General features: G+C 42.1%; 1 protein-coding gene across 9 annotated transcripts in view; it reads right to left on the minus strand.

The window, feature by feature from the left end:
* The window catches only part of ZMIZ1 (zinc finger MIZ-type containing 1), a 385595-nt gene that overhangs the window by 235121 nt on the left and 134268 nt on the right, over positions 1-16206 (minus strand). The window lies entirely within an intron of this gene.

Consider the following 16206-nt stretch of genomic DNA (forward strand, 5'->3'; position numbering starts at 1 on the left):
CAGGAAATCAGCAGTCCAGGCACAGTTCAGATGAATATGTATAGGTTTATTGTACACTAAAGCTCTCTACAAGAATCGGAACTACTAACAGTCAAAGCGAGATGACCGAGGATAAGAGTCAATGGAATTCAAGATCGGTTGCACTGTTCTGATCCAAACCTTGTTCCAAGGAAACCAACACGAAACAGAGGTAATGACAGCTGAATGGAATATAGTCCCTATGGATGCCTTACAGGTAACAGCAAAACCTTTTAATGATTCTTTATGAATGCCGTTCCTTCATGGTTAAAAGGCTGTTTCAAACTAATTGTCTCTGATAAGAAGGAGCCTTGCCAAGGTGGTGCAAGGATGCCAAGAACACTAGATAAAGTCACTAAGAAATATTTCAAACACAAAGTGTCTCCAAACACCAACCAAGATATTCCGAACATCCACAAGGCTTGAGTGCACAAACTTCTTTGCTTCCTGCAAAGAACTCTGGTTTCTCAGCTGGCTTTTATCTCTTAAGGGAGGGGCAGCCTTACTCCTGAGTCGCCTGTGCTGCTGCAACTGTTCTTTCCTTCGAGCAGCCCTGCGTGCACACACACTGGACACAGGCTCCTCAGGAACATCTTCATCATTGCTGCCAGCCTTTACAATCTCCGAAGACAGCACTCCATTCCCTGATGGTCCTGGCCCCATCCCTGTATCACACACAGGCCCCTCATCTGAATCCTGGCTCTCCAAGACCTGAACCATCAACACCTGCTGCCAGCGAAGCACAGCATGGACTGAGATGTCACGAAAGGACTCGAGACTGATGACGCATTTGGCCCCTCCCTCCAACTCAGCTTTTTGTTATCGTATCAGGTTATCTGATAAGCTTTTTGTTATCTTATCAGGTTATCTTTTACAACTCTTTTCTGTTATCTGTAATTTTCTCTGAAATAAAGGATGCTACCTCAGAATATGATAAGGAAGAGGTTGGAGGAAGACTTTCAGATTAAGCATAAGAAAATACTTAGAATGGGCCAACGGATAGGTTGCAATTGAACCCATATGGAAACAGGCTTGTTGGTACTTATTACTGAAAAGGAGCTATTTTACAACTGAACTTTAGAGAAAATGCCAAAAGGAGTATCTGGTTCAGGAATAATTGACCATTTAAGGTAGGGATTTTTTTTTTAATGTTAAAATGGGAATAGCAAATTCAAACTGAACAGCCGGCCCAGAAAATGTCAAAAGGTTCACGGTGAATAAGTTCAACTGATTTATGTCCGAAGAGGTTTTTTTGTAATTTCACTGGCAATTTCTTCCTTATTTCAGGCTAGATGACAAGAAAAAAAAAAACAATGGGAATGGGCCACCGAACATAGATTTCCACCTCTCTTTAAATTCAAGGCCTGAGCTGTCTTCTACACATCAGACAACGCTTTCCATTCAAACCCTGGCTGCTATTGTTATTTGATTTAGCACTAACAGCATATGTGGCATTGAGGGACCAGATTAAATCTGATTAGGGATTTCTGCTTTCTGGGGGGAAAAAAAAAATTAACTAATGAATCACTCTGCTCTCAGCTCCAATTAATATTAAAGGCTATTAGATTGGTTTGAAGACATTACAGGAAAGAGCATCTTGGTAGAAGGAAATCAGAGGGGCAAAGAACATTGGGATGAAATCTATCTATCTATATATAGAAGTGAAATACCGTTCACGCATCATCACAAAATCTCCAGAACCGTAAAGCCTATAAACTTGAAATTTGGCGTGTATGTTCCTCTTGGTTTCTAGGTGCTCACTAAGAAAGGATTTTCGAAATGACCATCAGAGCATTAGTATTACCTATATTATTATTATTAACACGCTCTGATGCTAAGGAGTTTTACTCCCCCTCCCCACCTGAAAAGAAACCTGTTCCAAACACAAGCAGAGGAGAGGAGTTTCAGCTTCAGAGCACCAAGCAGCTTTAGTCTAGAACAGTTGAGCTAAGCCATGGCCAGGCTCCTTGCTGTCTCCTTCTTGCTCACACAGCAAATACTGTTTCAGGTTCCAAACAGCCCCCAACTCTCCCACACACTGACAGGACCTTAGCCAAATGAATCCCGATGGATGCTGGTAGGCAGAGGCAGAATTTCCTCCCCTTCTTTTCCTCCTCAAAAACTAAACCTGACCACATAGTTTCGTAACGAAGCTAGTATATTTATAGTCGTTTTCTGACCTGGTCTCACACCTCTTGCTGCTCTTCAAATGTGGTTGGATAACAATTTCCAGCAAAGGGAGACCACCTCTCCATGACCTATGGGTATTGTAACTGAGCAACATCTGAAGAACCACAGAACATTAGCAACGTTTGCTAGAAAAACATGGATACTACAGAAACAAGTTTTAACGTAGGGAGTCCTCGGCTTACGACCCCAATCGGGCCCAAAATTTCCATTTGCTAAGCAAAAAAGTTGTTGAGTGAGCTTTGCCCCATTTCACAGCCTTTCTTGCCATGGCTTGATAAGTGCGTCACCACAGCTGTGACGTTCATGACACAGTTGTTAAGGGAATCTGGCTTCCCCGTCGACTTTGATTCTCAGAAGGTCGCAATAAGAGGATCACGTGATGCCGGGACATGGCAACCATCATAAATACAGGCCAGTTTGCCAAGAGTCTAAAGGTTGATCACGTATCACCCCAGGGATGCTGCAACGGTCGTAAATATGAAAAAAAAAAGGTCTCCTTTTTCAGAAGCATTGCAACTTTGAATGGTTACTAAACAAACTGTAGTTAAGTCAAGCATATTCTATGGTGTTCACAATTCCATTTTTAGAGCATCAACACCAAAAATCAGCACCAAAACCCTAGCCACTATAGAAAACCCCAGCCACAGAATTATCAGAGAAGCCATAGAGATTGAAAAAAGACCTGAAAGCATGAATAGAAGAGATGATTCCACCAGACTGTCAATCATTTAGAAGCCTGCACTCACAAACAAAAAAATCTCCACACCACAAGCCAGGCAAACACCTGGGCACAAACAGATCCCCCCTGATACCTCCAGCTCAAATACACCCCAACAAGGCACCCAGATGAAACCTAGCTTCCTAACAAATGATAGCCATCCATTTACTCGGAGCCAAGCCGCACTAAAAGCCTCCAATACAGGAACACAATGTTGCCAGCCAGTCAAGACACAAAAAAGCCACAAAACAGACAGAAGATATTAGAAACACCAATCAAGCAGAAAACAGCAAATTCCAAGACCAATAAACACAGACCAAGACTCCCAACCAATCAGGATGAAGAAAAAACCATTCTGGCACAGCAGTAGGCTAGCCCCAAATTTAAAACTGAAACAACTGTAAAAGTCTGACTCACAGATGAACACTATACAGAAGCCTGATGATGGCAGATGAGATTCTGCCGAAATGTTGCTATAACTTTAAAAGCACAACTATAATGACGTGGGAAAATACCCAAAAAAACCTGAATACCATACATGTAAGTACCCATGAAAACTTAAGAAAACATATATATATGGAGGAAATAAGGCTTAACAATGAACTCCAGATGATTAATAATCTTGACTAGAATGATATTCAACTATTACTAACTTCTCAAGAAGATGGATTTTTTTAAAACCAAGATAAATAGCTGGCTTCTGCACCATTGTAACAGTGATTGCTCCGCCGATCTTTCAGATCAGACCAACAGGCTATATATCAGAAACACATGTCTTCTTTCACATCCAACTTGACTTCTGGAACAATGGGCAAAGAGCTTCAGACCAAACGAAAGGAGCGGGGTCGCCTGGAAGGCCAAATCAGATTTCATTTCATCTTTAATTAAATTAAGCAGCGATGTGCAATATGTTTCTAATTCAGACTGTTCCAGCTATGTCTGAGGATCAAGATGGCCTGTTTTGATAGGTTTGGAAATTGTTTTGAGATCAAAAGGGAGTGAGCATCCCCATTTCCCACTGAAGGACCTGGTTTCCACTCAAACGCTTTGAAGTCAAAACCCGTTGCAAACCCCAAGATTTTGCCATTTCAACAGAAGAGAATATGTGTGGCTCAGGAGGGAACCGTGGAGGTTCTTGCTCTTTTCTGGGCCTTGTTGTTGGTTTAAAGACATTTCAATACCTGACTAGCTTCCATCATCAGTGTGTTTCACTGATATTACCTAGTAGGGTAACCAAATGTTTGCAAATGAACAGCTCAGAGGGCATCGTGAACTCAACTTTCCCATTTATGAATGAATGCATGAAAGCAAAACAAGTTAAAGAATTAAAATCCAATCCAGTAAACAGTCTGATTTACGGGCAGGTAATTTGCTAGTGTTTTATATTTCTGAGAAGGAGTACACCAACTATTCTGATTACATAGAAACAGAGAAAACATATGGCAGAAGAAGACATAGGACACCGAATACCGTAAGAGATGGAGACGACCTTGGAGGCCTTCTAGTCCAACCCCCTATAGATAAATGGTGGTCTGGTCTCTCTGATGCAGCACCCACAACTCCTGAAGGGAAGCCATTCTGATGGTTAATTGTCCTCACCGTTAGGGAATTCCTCCTTAGTTCCAGGTTGCTTCTTTCCTTGGTTAGTTTTCATCTGTTGCTTCTTGTCCTGCCTTCTGGTGCTTTGGAGAATAATTTGACTACCTCTTCTTTAGGGCAGCCCCTCAAATATTGGAACACTGCTATCATGTCACCCCTGGTGCTTCTTTTCTCTAGACTGGCCATACCCAATTCCTGCAACCGTTCTTCAGATGTTTTATCCTCCAGCCTCCTAATCATCCTTGTTGCTCTTCTCTTCACTCTTTCCAGAGTCTCAACCAGGGGTGGGATTCTACCAGTTCGCACCTATTTGCTAGAACTGGTTGTTAACATTCTAAGCAGTTTGGAGAACCGGTTGTTAGAAGAAATTACTGGCCTAATCCTGTAAGGAAGGCAGGAAGGAAACATTCTGGTGTTGCTTACAGAAATTGCGTCTTCGTTAACCCTTATTACATTCTTGGCAGGACTAGATTTCCTGTCTCTGGAACTTCTCTGGAGTTGTTGTTTTTTTTTCCTCCTTTGCTGGTACTTTGCTTGTGTGGAGTGACCATTCAAAGTTACAATGGCACTGAAAAAAGTGACTTATGACCATTTTTCACACTTACGACTGTTGCAACATCCACACAGTCACGAGAGGCCAGGCAAGGAGATGCGTGCCACGATGTGAGTGATGTTGAGTTGGCCACATCCAACCAATAACATGACCACCAAGCCATGTCCACCCAGTCACATGACCATCAAGCCATGCCCACCACCTAAGCCACGCCCACAGAAACGGTTGTTAAAAAATTTGAATCCCACCCCTGATCTCAACATCTTCTTTATATCGTGGTGATCAAAACTGGACTTGCTATTCCAAGTGCGATCCACCCTACCTAATAATCCTTTGAGTTCGTTTTTTGTTTTCTTTTCAACTACTGAATTTATTGGTTTTAGTTTTAGTTTTTATATTTTATTCTTCTTTTTTTTTTATTTGAATGATAGACATGTGTTCATCCCAGCCATGTTACTAATGACTGACCACTTTTGGAAGTTGATTCCAAACTTCTGCTAGTCTTTCTGTGCGCAGTAATCCTTTTCAACATTACTCCCGAACTTCGCTCCTGTCCGTTTGAGATTGTGCCCTGTGGTCTTGATTTTTGTTCAGTAGTGAAAAAACTGCCTTCTAGAACCCTTATTCACACCCTTAATATGTTTAAAGGTTTTAACCGCATCCCCCTTTTCCCTTCCGTCCTCCAGGCTGTACAGATCCAGTTCCCCCAGTCTCTATCTCCAGTTGGTTTTCCAGTTTTGAAATGTGGTTTTTCTAATGCCAATATTCTAACACTTAAAAAGCCCAGCAAAACACTTTTTTCTTTCTTTCTTAGACTGAAACTTTTAGAGAACCTCAAGAACAGATGGAAGCCTACTCGAATTCACAGTGAAACGGACGTTTAAGAGCACTTGTGAAGATAATTATGGAAGTTTGTCTTTCAGACTTCAAAAGTGCTTTAAACTGGAGTCAGATGTCTAAGACTAATGGCCTCAAAAAGAATATACAATGAATGAAACAGAAGATCCACAGCACCTCAGGGAACAGGAACATTTTAACAAGTCTCTTGAAGAGAAGAACAGCCACTGCAAATCCAATCCTAACCAGGACATATTTCTCCCCAAGTTTAATTAAGATTAAATCCCTGCATCCTTTTAATACCATCCTTCTGCAGTTGAGTGGATCATATATAGACTGTGTCATGTCTCTCGGTATCTTCATTGCAACTTGTGATTGAAGTGCTGGAGCCCATCGTCAGGGAACTTTTCTCACACCATTTTGTGTGTGTGTGTGTGTGTGTGTGTGTGTGTGTGTTGCTGGGTTTGTTTGCTGGCTGACGGCTGCAATAAGTTGAAAAGGAATGCCACTTACATGTCCTCTCCCACCCAACTTTTGAATAAAAGCCATCCTCCCACACCCCGAAAACTGCCACTCAGGACAGAAGACCAAAAATAGCCCTCTCCCAAAGGGCTAAATGGATCTTGTGACACGTGCAGCTCTCTAAATAGCATCGTTCTTGGTGTCCATTACATTCCTTAAGCTCAGCATGTGTTCCTCTTATATATATTTTTTTAAAACCCACCTCACCCATAAATGTCAACCAGTCACCATGCGGGTACAACATCCCAAGGCAGCAGCCTAGCTATATCCTCTTCATCTACCTGGCAACATCGTGACTTCTGTTCGAGCGATCGTCCCCAACTCAAGAAAGACTAAGTGGTCCGAAAAGAATGTCTATTCTCTGCCCCACCCAAATTATAAATAAATAAAACTAAAGAATGAATAAAAATAAGATTATTAAGAGTTAGAAAATAATAGATAAATAAATTGAAAAGAAAACAAAAAGAAGCAAAAACATTCGGAGGGCAAACTCAATGGACCGCCGGCTCCTTTTCCGCCATTTTCTGTGGTAAACTAGGATTGAGCAAACTTTTATTTACATGAAAGAAGGTGGATATATGTGCCCCAGGATCCAATCTGGGCCAGTCACCAGGGCAAGAAGTTTACTCTTCCAAACTTTTGGACTCGTGTGGGAGCCCATCCTCCTGGAACTTCTGTCTAGCAGAGTGTCTAAGGAGATTCTCAGATATCCAGGTCACGCTTGTTCCAAATTTTGCAGGATCTAATCTGGGTTGTTCACCAGGACCAAAGGTTTTGCCTTCCGAGTTAACTTGGTACTTTTTTTTTTAAACCGGCAGAGACAAAGTGTTCACTGGAAGAGCTTAAAAAAGCCACTTCATTAATAATCTATGTATAAACAATACAACTTCCAATTTCAGAGTATTTACAGTTGAATTAATTTAGCTGCCCATCTCACCAATGTGGCGACTTGAGGGGTGGGGAGCTTACTAGGGTACTGTATATGTAGAAGAAGGGGCAAATCCTGGGGGCGGAATCAAGAGAGGAATCAACTTAGAGTCCTTACGTTGCCACAAGGGAACTATGTCCAACCTCCTTTGAATTCTGCTAATACTTATATCGCTCTATAATGCCTTTGGTAAGACCACACTTGGAATATTTCATCCAGTTTGGGTTGCAACAATATAAAATGATGTTGAGAAATCTAGAAAGAGTGCAAAGGAGAGCAACAAAGATGATTAGGGGGCTGGAAGACGAAGCATATAAAAAACGGTTGCTGGAATTGGGTATGTCAAGTTTGGCAAAAAGAAGGACTAGGGGAGACATGATAGCAGTCTTCCAATATCTAAGGGACCATCACAGAAAAGAGAGGGTCAACCTATTCTCTGAAGCCCCTGTAGGCAGGACAAGAAGCAACAGATGAAAACTAATCTAAGCAACCTAGAATTTATAAGAGAGAAATTTCCTGACAGTGAGAACAATAAATCGGTAGAACAACTTGCCTTTTCCAGGTCACCCCAATTAATTCTACTCACTGTCTTATAGCATGTTGCTACCTTTAACCAGCAATGGCTGGCTGGCTGGCTGACTGGTGGCTGCTGCTGCTGCTGCTGCTGCTGCTACAAGCCAGCAATGGTGGTGGGTGGAAAAAGGCAGGAAGCAATGTTGTGCACATGCACTATAAGGAGTGACTGGGTGGGGCGGAGCGGGACAGAGCAGGGCGGGGGGGGGGGAGAATGCCGTCAGTGATTGTTGTGCATGCATGCGATGTCGCGCATGCGTGATAAGAACTGACTGGGCAGGGAATGGAGGAGCGAGCAGAGAAGGGTGAGGCCAGACAGGTTCTCCAAACTACCGTTATTCGTAACAACCGGCTCTACCGAACCAGTGTGAACCGGTAGACTCCCACCCCTGATCTTCACCAAAAGTGAAACTACAACCTCTGAGGCAACCAAATCTGTTCACAGTTAAGTAGGGTCAGATTTAGAACAGCCCAACCCTGTGTCTCTTTTTCACCCTTTTGGAAAAAGGAAAGGCTCCGAAAGATCGCCGAAGAATATTCAGGATTTGCAGTCTTGATGGCCAAGTTGGCTTTCCAACAAATGACTAGGTAGCTAAAGTCTCCCATTATTGCCTCTTAGATGTTGTGGATGCTCCATCACAGGAGGGTTTTTAAGAAGAGACTGGCCAACCACTTGTCTGGAATGCTCTAGGGTCTCCTGCTCAAGCAGGGGGTTGGACTAGAAGACCTCCAGGGTCCCTTCCAACTCTATTATGATTGATTGATGTCTCTCCTCTCTTAGCTTCTGAAATTTGCTCCAGGACAAGATTATCCAAGAATCTGGCTTGTCAGCCCATCAGCACATGCTCCACAATAATGTCATCGTTGTTGTTTCCACTCCCTGGTGTTCCACTTCTCTTGACTCAAAACATGCACTCAAATTCCTGTATTTCTCAACCTGAGTGCATTTCCTTCACTTATAATGTTCTTCCTCCTCTACCGAAACCCCTATTTCCCTTTTAAAGAAATGGTGTCATTCCACCTTGGGAACCACCCATTTCAAGACTTGAAATTTGGGAGGTAGGTGAGGGGAGAGAAGATTTCAGGAAAAAATGGTGTTGGAGCCCAGAAGTTTTCCATTCTCGTTCATACCTTAACAGGTGCTCTCAACACAAAAATTCAACCCTGTTCCTTATGATAGCATTGTAACATCATCAGAAAACCTTCTGAAGTTCTCTTTATGGTCAAGTTGTGATTCCCAACTCTTTGGACTACATATAACTATGTTTACTCTCAAGGATTAAAAGCAATCTATATATATTCAATCAGCAATGATAGTTTTCTAAATAAACAAACTATGTTTACTATCAAGGATTCAATATAATCCAGATATATTCAATCATCAATGCTAGTTTGCTAAATAAACTATGTTCAATATCAAGGGGTCAATGCAATATAGATATATTCAATCACAAATGATAGTGTACTAAACTAAACAATATTTACTATCAAAGATTCTACACAATTAGATATATTCAATCAGCAATGCTAGTTTGCTAAACAAAACAAATTCTGTTTACCATAAAGAATTCAAAGCAATCTAGATACATTCAATTAGCAATGATAGTTTGCTAAACTAAACAAACTATGTTTACTATCAAGGATTGGAAGCAATCTGGAAATATTCAATCAGCAATGATAGTTTGCTAAATTAAACTATGTGTACCAACAAGGATTTGATGCAACCTAGATACGTTCAGTCATTAACAATAGTTTGCTGAACTAAAGAAACTATGTTTACTATCAAGGATTCAAAGCAATCACAATATATTCAATCAACAACGATACTTTGCTAAAGAAAACAGATATTTTTTCTCAAACTAACTGTTTTAAACTTGAAGCTTCTTCTTCTAAGAAGCTGAAGCTTCTTCTAAGTATGCAAACATCACATGAAAAATATGATCACTCCTTTTTACTACGTAAAAACAAAGTTAACCCCCAAAAGAATAACTTCTTTTGTGACAGGCAGATCGGACGGGAGAAAAATCGTCAAGACAACCAACTGGCACAAAAACTCTCCACCCTGCCCTGAACCCAAGGAAGCATTCGTTTGTACCTCCTTCGGTGTGGTTTTCCACAACAAGCTGGGAACTGCTGTGTCCTTAGAATCACTCCAGAGAGATGAGCCCAGGGTAAGAGAGTCATTGCAGGGCAGTTCCAGGAAGAAGGTTTCAACACGCCCGGGGATCACGCTGCTGTCCATCATTTTCCTTTTATAACAACAGGTATTTATACCCAAGAGAGCCAAGCTCGCGTGCAGCAATGTACGGGGTTCGGCAGCCACCTCCGTCTCCACACCGCTGACATGTCAGAGCTCAGAGAAATGCGGTTGATCCAGCATGCCACAAGGGTAAACAGCAACTCAGATGGATTTGAGGAACACGAAGCAAGAGAGATGTGCTGTTCGACTCCAGGCTTGCTTTATACATAGATGGGCAAAGGAATGGAGGCATAGAAAAAGAGTTGGGTTTGGTAAGGTTGAGATAAATAGAAGAAGGAGGGACAACACTGGGTGAAGAGGGTGGATAGTATCAAGGGTGTTGCTGGACTGTCCTTCGAAGAGCTATGAGCATATTAAGATGAAGAACAGAGAAGAACAATCAGGATGATTAGGGGACTGGAGGCTCAAACATACGATGAACAGTTGAAGGAACTGGGCAGGGCTAGTCTAGGGAAGAGAAGGACCAGGGGAGACAGGACAGCAGCCTTCCAATATTTGAGGAGCTGCTACAGAGAGGAAGGAGTCAAGCTATTTTCCAAGGCACTCGAAGGCCAGACAAAGAATAATGGATGGAAACTGATCAAGGAGAGTCTCAACCTAGAAATAAGGAGGAATTTCCCGACAGGGAGAACAATCAACCCATGGAACAGAAGTTGCCCTCGGAAGTTGTGAGGGCTTCATCCCTGGAGGCTTCCAAGAAGAGAACGGACTGCCCTCTGTCAGAAATGGTGTAGGGTCTCCTGCTTGGGTGGGGGGGGGTTGGACCACTAGATGACCTACAAGGTCCCTTCCAATTCTGTTAATCTGTTAAACAGTTCTCCATGTGCTCTCGAACAGTTGAGACAGATTTACTAGAACGAATGTGAAGCGATAGTACTCAGTGACTGGTGAGACCACACCTGGAATACTGGAATACCGAAGCCATCTTAGAGTTTTTGTGTTGCCACACTGGAGCGAGGGACAGGAAGGGGGTGGATTAGAGACAACTGGGATTGTGTAGTCAATTAAAAAAAAAAAAACCTTTCCCAAGACTTTTTCCGGGGAACCAAGGACATTCTCGCACCTAGCTGTGGGAAGGAGGAGTGATGTCACCAGACCAGCAGATGCTGCTGTGATTGGGCCGTGTGACTGATTGTTTGGGGTTAAGGGAAAAACTTTTAAATAGGTGAAAACTGAGGGACCCTTCAGAGTTGGTTTTCATCAGATAGGTGCCAATATGATATTTCTAATAAAGCTATTCTTTGAGGAATTTGCCTGCCTCGGAGTCCTTACTTGTTAATGGATTTAACAGAGTCAAAAAGAGGGCTGTGAAAATATCTACACTCCTCTCACATCCCGGACATAAACTGTTTCAACTCCCACCCTCAAAATGACGCTATAGGGCACTGTACACCAGAACAACTAGACACAAGGACAGTTTTTTCCCAAAGGCCATCACTCTGCTAAACAAATAATTCCCTCAACACTGTCCAACTATTTGCAAAGTCTGCACTACTATTTCTATTAATCTTCTCATCACTCCTTATCACCCATCCCCTCCCACTTGTGACTGTAGGACTGTAACTTTGTTGCTTGTATCCTAACAATTTATATTGACTGTTTCCTATGGTTTTATTGCCCATTTGTGCCCTATGACTGTCATGAAGTGTTGGACCTGATGATCGTTAACTCTTGACGAATGTATCTTTTCTCTTTATGTACACTGAGAGCATTTGCACCAAAGACAAATTCCTTGTGTGTCCAATCACACTTGGCCAATAAAGAATTGTATTACTATTCTATTTATTACTGACATCGGGTTTGGTTACCACAATACCCCCCAAAAAAAAGAAAGATATGAGACCCTAAGAAAGAGTGCAGAGAAGAGCATCAAAGATGATACTGGAGACTTAAAAACATACAATGAACAGGAATTGGGTACGTCTAGTCTAACGAAGAGAAGGCTTTAGGGGAGACATGTTTGCCAACTTCCAATATTTGAAGGGCTGTCACAGAGAAGAAGCAGGGGGTCAACTTATTCTCAATAGAACCTGAGGGCAAGAGAAGAAGTAAAGGATCATTAAAGAGACGTCCGACCTGGAACTAAGGAGAAATTTCCTGATAATGAGAATCAGTAGAACAACTTGCCTCCTAGAATTGCGAAAGCTCCAACATTGGGGGCTTTCAAAAAGAGATTGCACAGCCATTTGTCCAGAATGTATACCATTTCCTGCTCCAGAAGGGGGTTGGCTAGAAGACCTCCAAGGTCCCTTCCAACCCTATTATTCTATATTCTAATTGTGTCAAAATCCCTTCCAACAGTTTAAAGTTAACAATGGGTATTAAGGGCCCAGAAATAAGAGGATTCTTCATACCAGAACAACCAGGGATGTGGTCACAGGCATCTTTCTAAACATTCACTACACTACCACAACTGACTACAACCAAGTATTTATTTTTCAAGCCAGGTCAGTTCTGGAATATTATTTCAACTGAAAACTTAACAGAAAACAGCCTTTTGTTTTCGTTTGAATTAAGCATGTGGTTGTTTTTCCCCAGCACTTCAAGAAAGAATCTGCATTAAACTTGTATTTTAGTTTTAAATCAATGGATTTATTTGTTAATCAGTTAAAAGGGAGCTAATTACTCAGGAAAAAAAAATTGCTTGCATTTCCGACTGCTTAATAATAGAGCGTTTTATACACAACATTTTTCCTACCTATTTTCTTTTGCGTAAATCTGCTTTTAACGTTAAAAACGATTACACTGTAATAGATGCAAGGTTAAGATGCTCAATAAATTGACTCTGTTTCCATAGTTCAGTGTTTTTTAATACATTGAAAGGCATACAATTATCATCCTAATTAATAAAGCACAATAAACGTCTTATACCACTTCTGGGATTAGGAGTTTAAATTACAGAGTTAGTTTACAGTACTTCTCAACTTACGACCAAATTGAGCCCAACATTTCTGCAGCGAAGCGAGACAGTTATGTGAATTTGGCCCTGTTTTACAAGCTTTCTTGACACGGTGGTGAAGTAGTCACTGCAGTTGTTAAATTAGTAGCACTGGTCACAAAGTTAATCTGGATTTCCACTGACACTCCAACCGTCATAAACACAAACTCACTCCCAAGCATCCGAATTCTGATCACATGACCATGGGAATATTGCAACGGTGTTAAGATTGAAAAATGGTCATAAATCACTTTTTTTTTCCCAATGCCGTTGTAATTTCAAAAGCTCACTTAAAACAAACAGTTGCAAGTCAAAGGCTACTAAATACCGTGTTTCTCATATAATAAGGCCGGGTCTTATTTTTTTTTTGAGCCCCGAAAAAATGGCTAGGCTGTCTTTTTGGGGGTGACTTAATTCTCCCCCCTTGCATCTTTGGGCAGGCGGACGGGCGGCGACGGCTTGGATGTTGACCTCGGCGTTGGTGGGGCACTTCGTATCGGGGTCAACGCAGGCAGCACCATATCCGGGTGTGCAACAAAAGTACTTCCTAACGGCAAGCCCCCCCACCATTCCCCCCCATTTCCCATGTTTTAATATAGGCCTTAATTTGTGGGGGAGGGGCTTAATTTCATTTCATGCCTATAAAACATGCTGGGACTTCCTATTGGGGGAGGCCGTATTGTTGGAGAAACGGGGTACAAGGACAAACCTTCATGGCCATCAAGTAAATCAGATCTCCAAGCTTGAATTGTGTCAAGGAACAATTTTCCACCTCTCTATATAAAAGTGAAATGCCACTCAGGCATCGTCACAAAAGCTCCAGAACCGTAAAGCCTACAAACTTGAAATTTGGCGCGTATGTTCCTCTTATGCCTCACTAAGGAAGGATTTTTCAAAATGGCTTCTAGGTGCTCGCTAAGAAAGGATTCTTCAAAATGACCCTTAGAGCATTTAGAGTATTTCATATATTATTATTATTAACACGCTCCGATGCTAAGGAGTTCTACTCCCTCTCCCCACCTGGAAAGAAATCTCTCCCCGATGCAAAACACAAGCAGAGGAGTTTCAGTTTCATTTTCACAGCAGCAAGCAGCTTTAGTACAGAACAGTTGAGCTAAGCCATGCCCAGGCTCCTTGCTGTCTCTTTCTTGCTCACACAGCAAAATACTGTTTCAGATTCCATGTTTCGGTTTCCAAACAGCCCTCAGCTCTCTCACACACTGGCAGGATGCTAGCCAGATGAATACCGATGGATGCTGGTAGGCAGAAGCACAATTTTACCTCCTTATTTTCCTCCCCCAAAATGTAAGCCCCACCACATAGTGTAGAGCTAGTAAATATATGGGAAAAATGGAATGACGTTAAAAGATAACCCCCTTGAGTTTCACAGAAGAGTCGTAAGAGAGGATTGTTGGAGGGAGGTGTTTTTTGGACTTCCATGCTAGCTTATCATTAGGCCTGCCTATTTATGAGGGTCAACATATTAAGCCAGATCTAACCCCTGTTTCCTGCAGATGTTCTCCTCTTGTTCTAATGATTATCTTAGAAGCCGGAGAAGGCATGTGAGCAGTTGCTTAGCAACCATCCTCTTTTGCTTCAAGGTAACTTAGAGGCAGTAGGAAGATAAATAGATGAATTGCCTCGAAGCCATCTGCAAACTCCTATCCGGCGCACTCAACTGAAGCATGAAGACGATTTAATACTAAAAACCACAGGAAGCCCTGCGTGCCCTTAGAATTGCCCTCTGTCTCTCTTTCTTGAAAGGTACCAAGCAGCTCCCAACAAAGGAACAATGAAAGCATCACCTTCGGTAGATGGTCTCAAAAGAGGAGCTGCTTCTTAGTGGGATTAGGCCCTTAATACGCCTTAGCCAGTAAGTTCCCTCCTGCTAATTATTCCCCTCTCTTTTCTTTTACAATAACACTGAACATCTATCAAAGTAACAGAATAACAGAGTTGGAAGGGACCTTGGAGGTCTTCTAGTCCAACCCCCGGCTCAAGCAGGAGACCCTAGACCAAGGGTCTTCAAACTTGGCGAGTTTAAGACTTGTGGCCTTCAACTCCCAGAATTCCTGAGCTAATATGAATTGGAGGAGGAATTCTGGGAGTTGAAGCCCACAAGTCTTAAAAGCCGTCAAGTTTTGAAGACCCCTAACATGGGGGGGCCTTCAACATCAGCCATTTTAAGACTTGTGGCCTTCAACTTCCAGAATTCCCGAGCTAATATGAACTGGAGGAGGAATTCTGGGAGTTGAAGGCCACAAGTCTTAAAAGCCATCAAGTTTTGAAGACCCCTGCGGTAGACCATTCCAGACAAGCAACTTCCCAATCTCTTCTTCAAAACATCCAGTAGAATTTGATTTCAAATCACGTGAGGTGTTAACAAACTTAGTAAGACCACAATTGGAATACCGCATCCAGTTTTGGTCACCACATTACAAAAAAAGATGTTGAGACTTTGGAAAAAGTGCAGAGAAGAGCAACTAAGACAATTAAAGGCCTGGAGACCAAAACGTATGAAGAATGGTTGCCGGAACTGGGTATGGCCAGTCTAGAGGTATGATGGGGGACATGATAGTAGTCTTCCAGTATTTGAAGGGCTGCCACACAGAAGAGTGAGTCAACTTATTTTCCAAAGCACCAAGAAGGTAAGACAAGAAACAACGGATGGAAACTATTCAAGAAGAGAAGCAATCTGGAACTAAGGCCAAATTTCCTGACAGTTAGAACAACTAACCAGAAGAATAGCTGGCCTTCAGAAATTGTGGGTGCTCCATCGCTGGAAGTTTTTAAGAAGAGACTGGATAGCCACTTGTCTGAAATTGAGCAGAGGGCTGGACTAGAAGATCTCCAAGGTTCTGTCCAGCTCGATTCTGACTCAGTGATGGAGCAGCCACAACTTCTGAAGGCAAACTATTCCACTGATTAATTGTTGTCACTGACAGGATATTTCTTGGTAGTTCTGGGTCGGATCTCTCTTTGATTAGTTTCCAGGAGGTTCTGCCATCATATCTGGAGGACCAAGAGATTAAAAATGATCTAAACTGAATTCAACCAAATCCAGCTTCTT

The sequence above is a fragment of the Pseudonaja textilis genome, chromosome 4 (assembly GCF_049901715.1).
Source record: "Pseudonaja textilis isolate UNSWEBS1 chromosome 4, rPseTex1.2, whole genome shotgun sequence".
NCBI classification, from domain to species: Eukaryota; Metazoa; Chordata; class Lepidosauria; order Squamata; family Elapidae; genus Pseudonaja; species Pseudonaja textilis.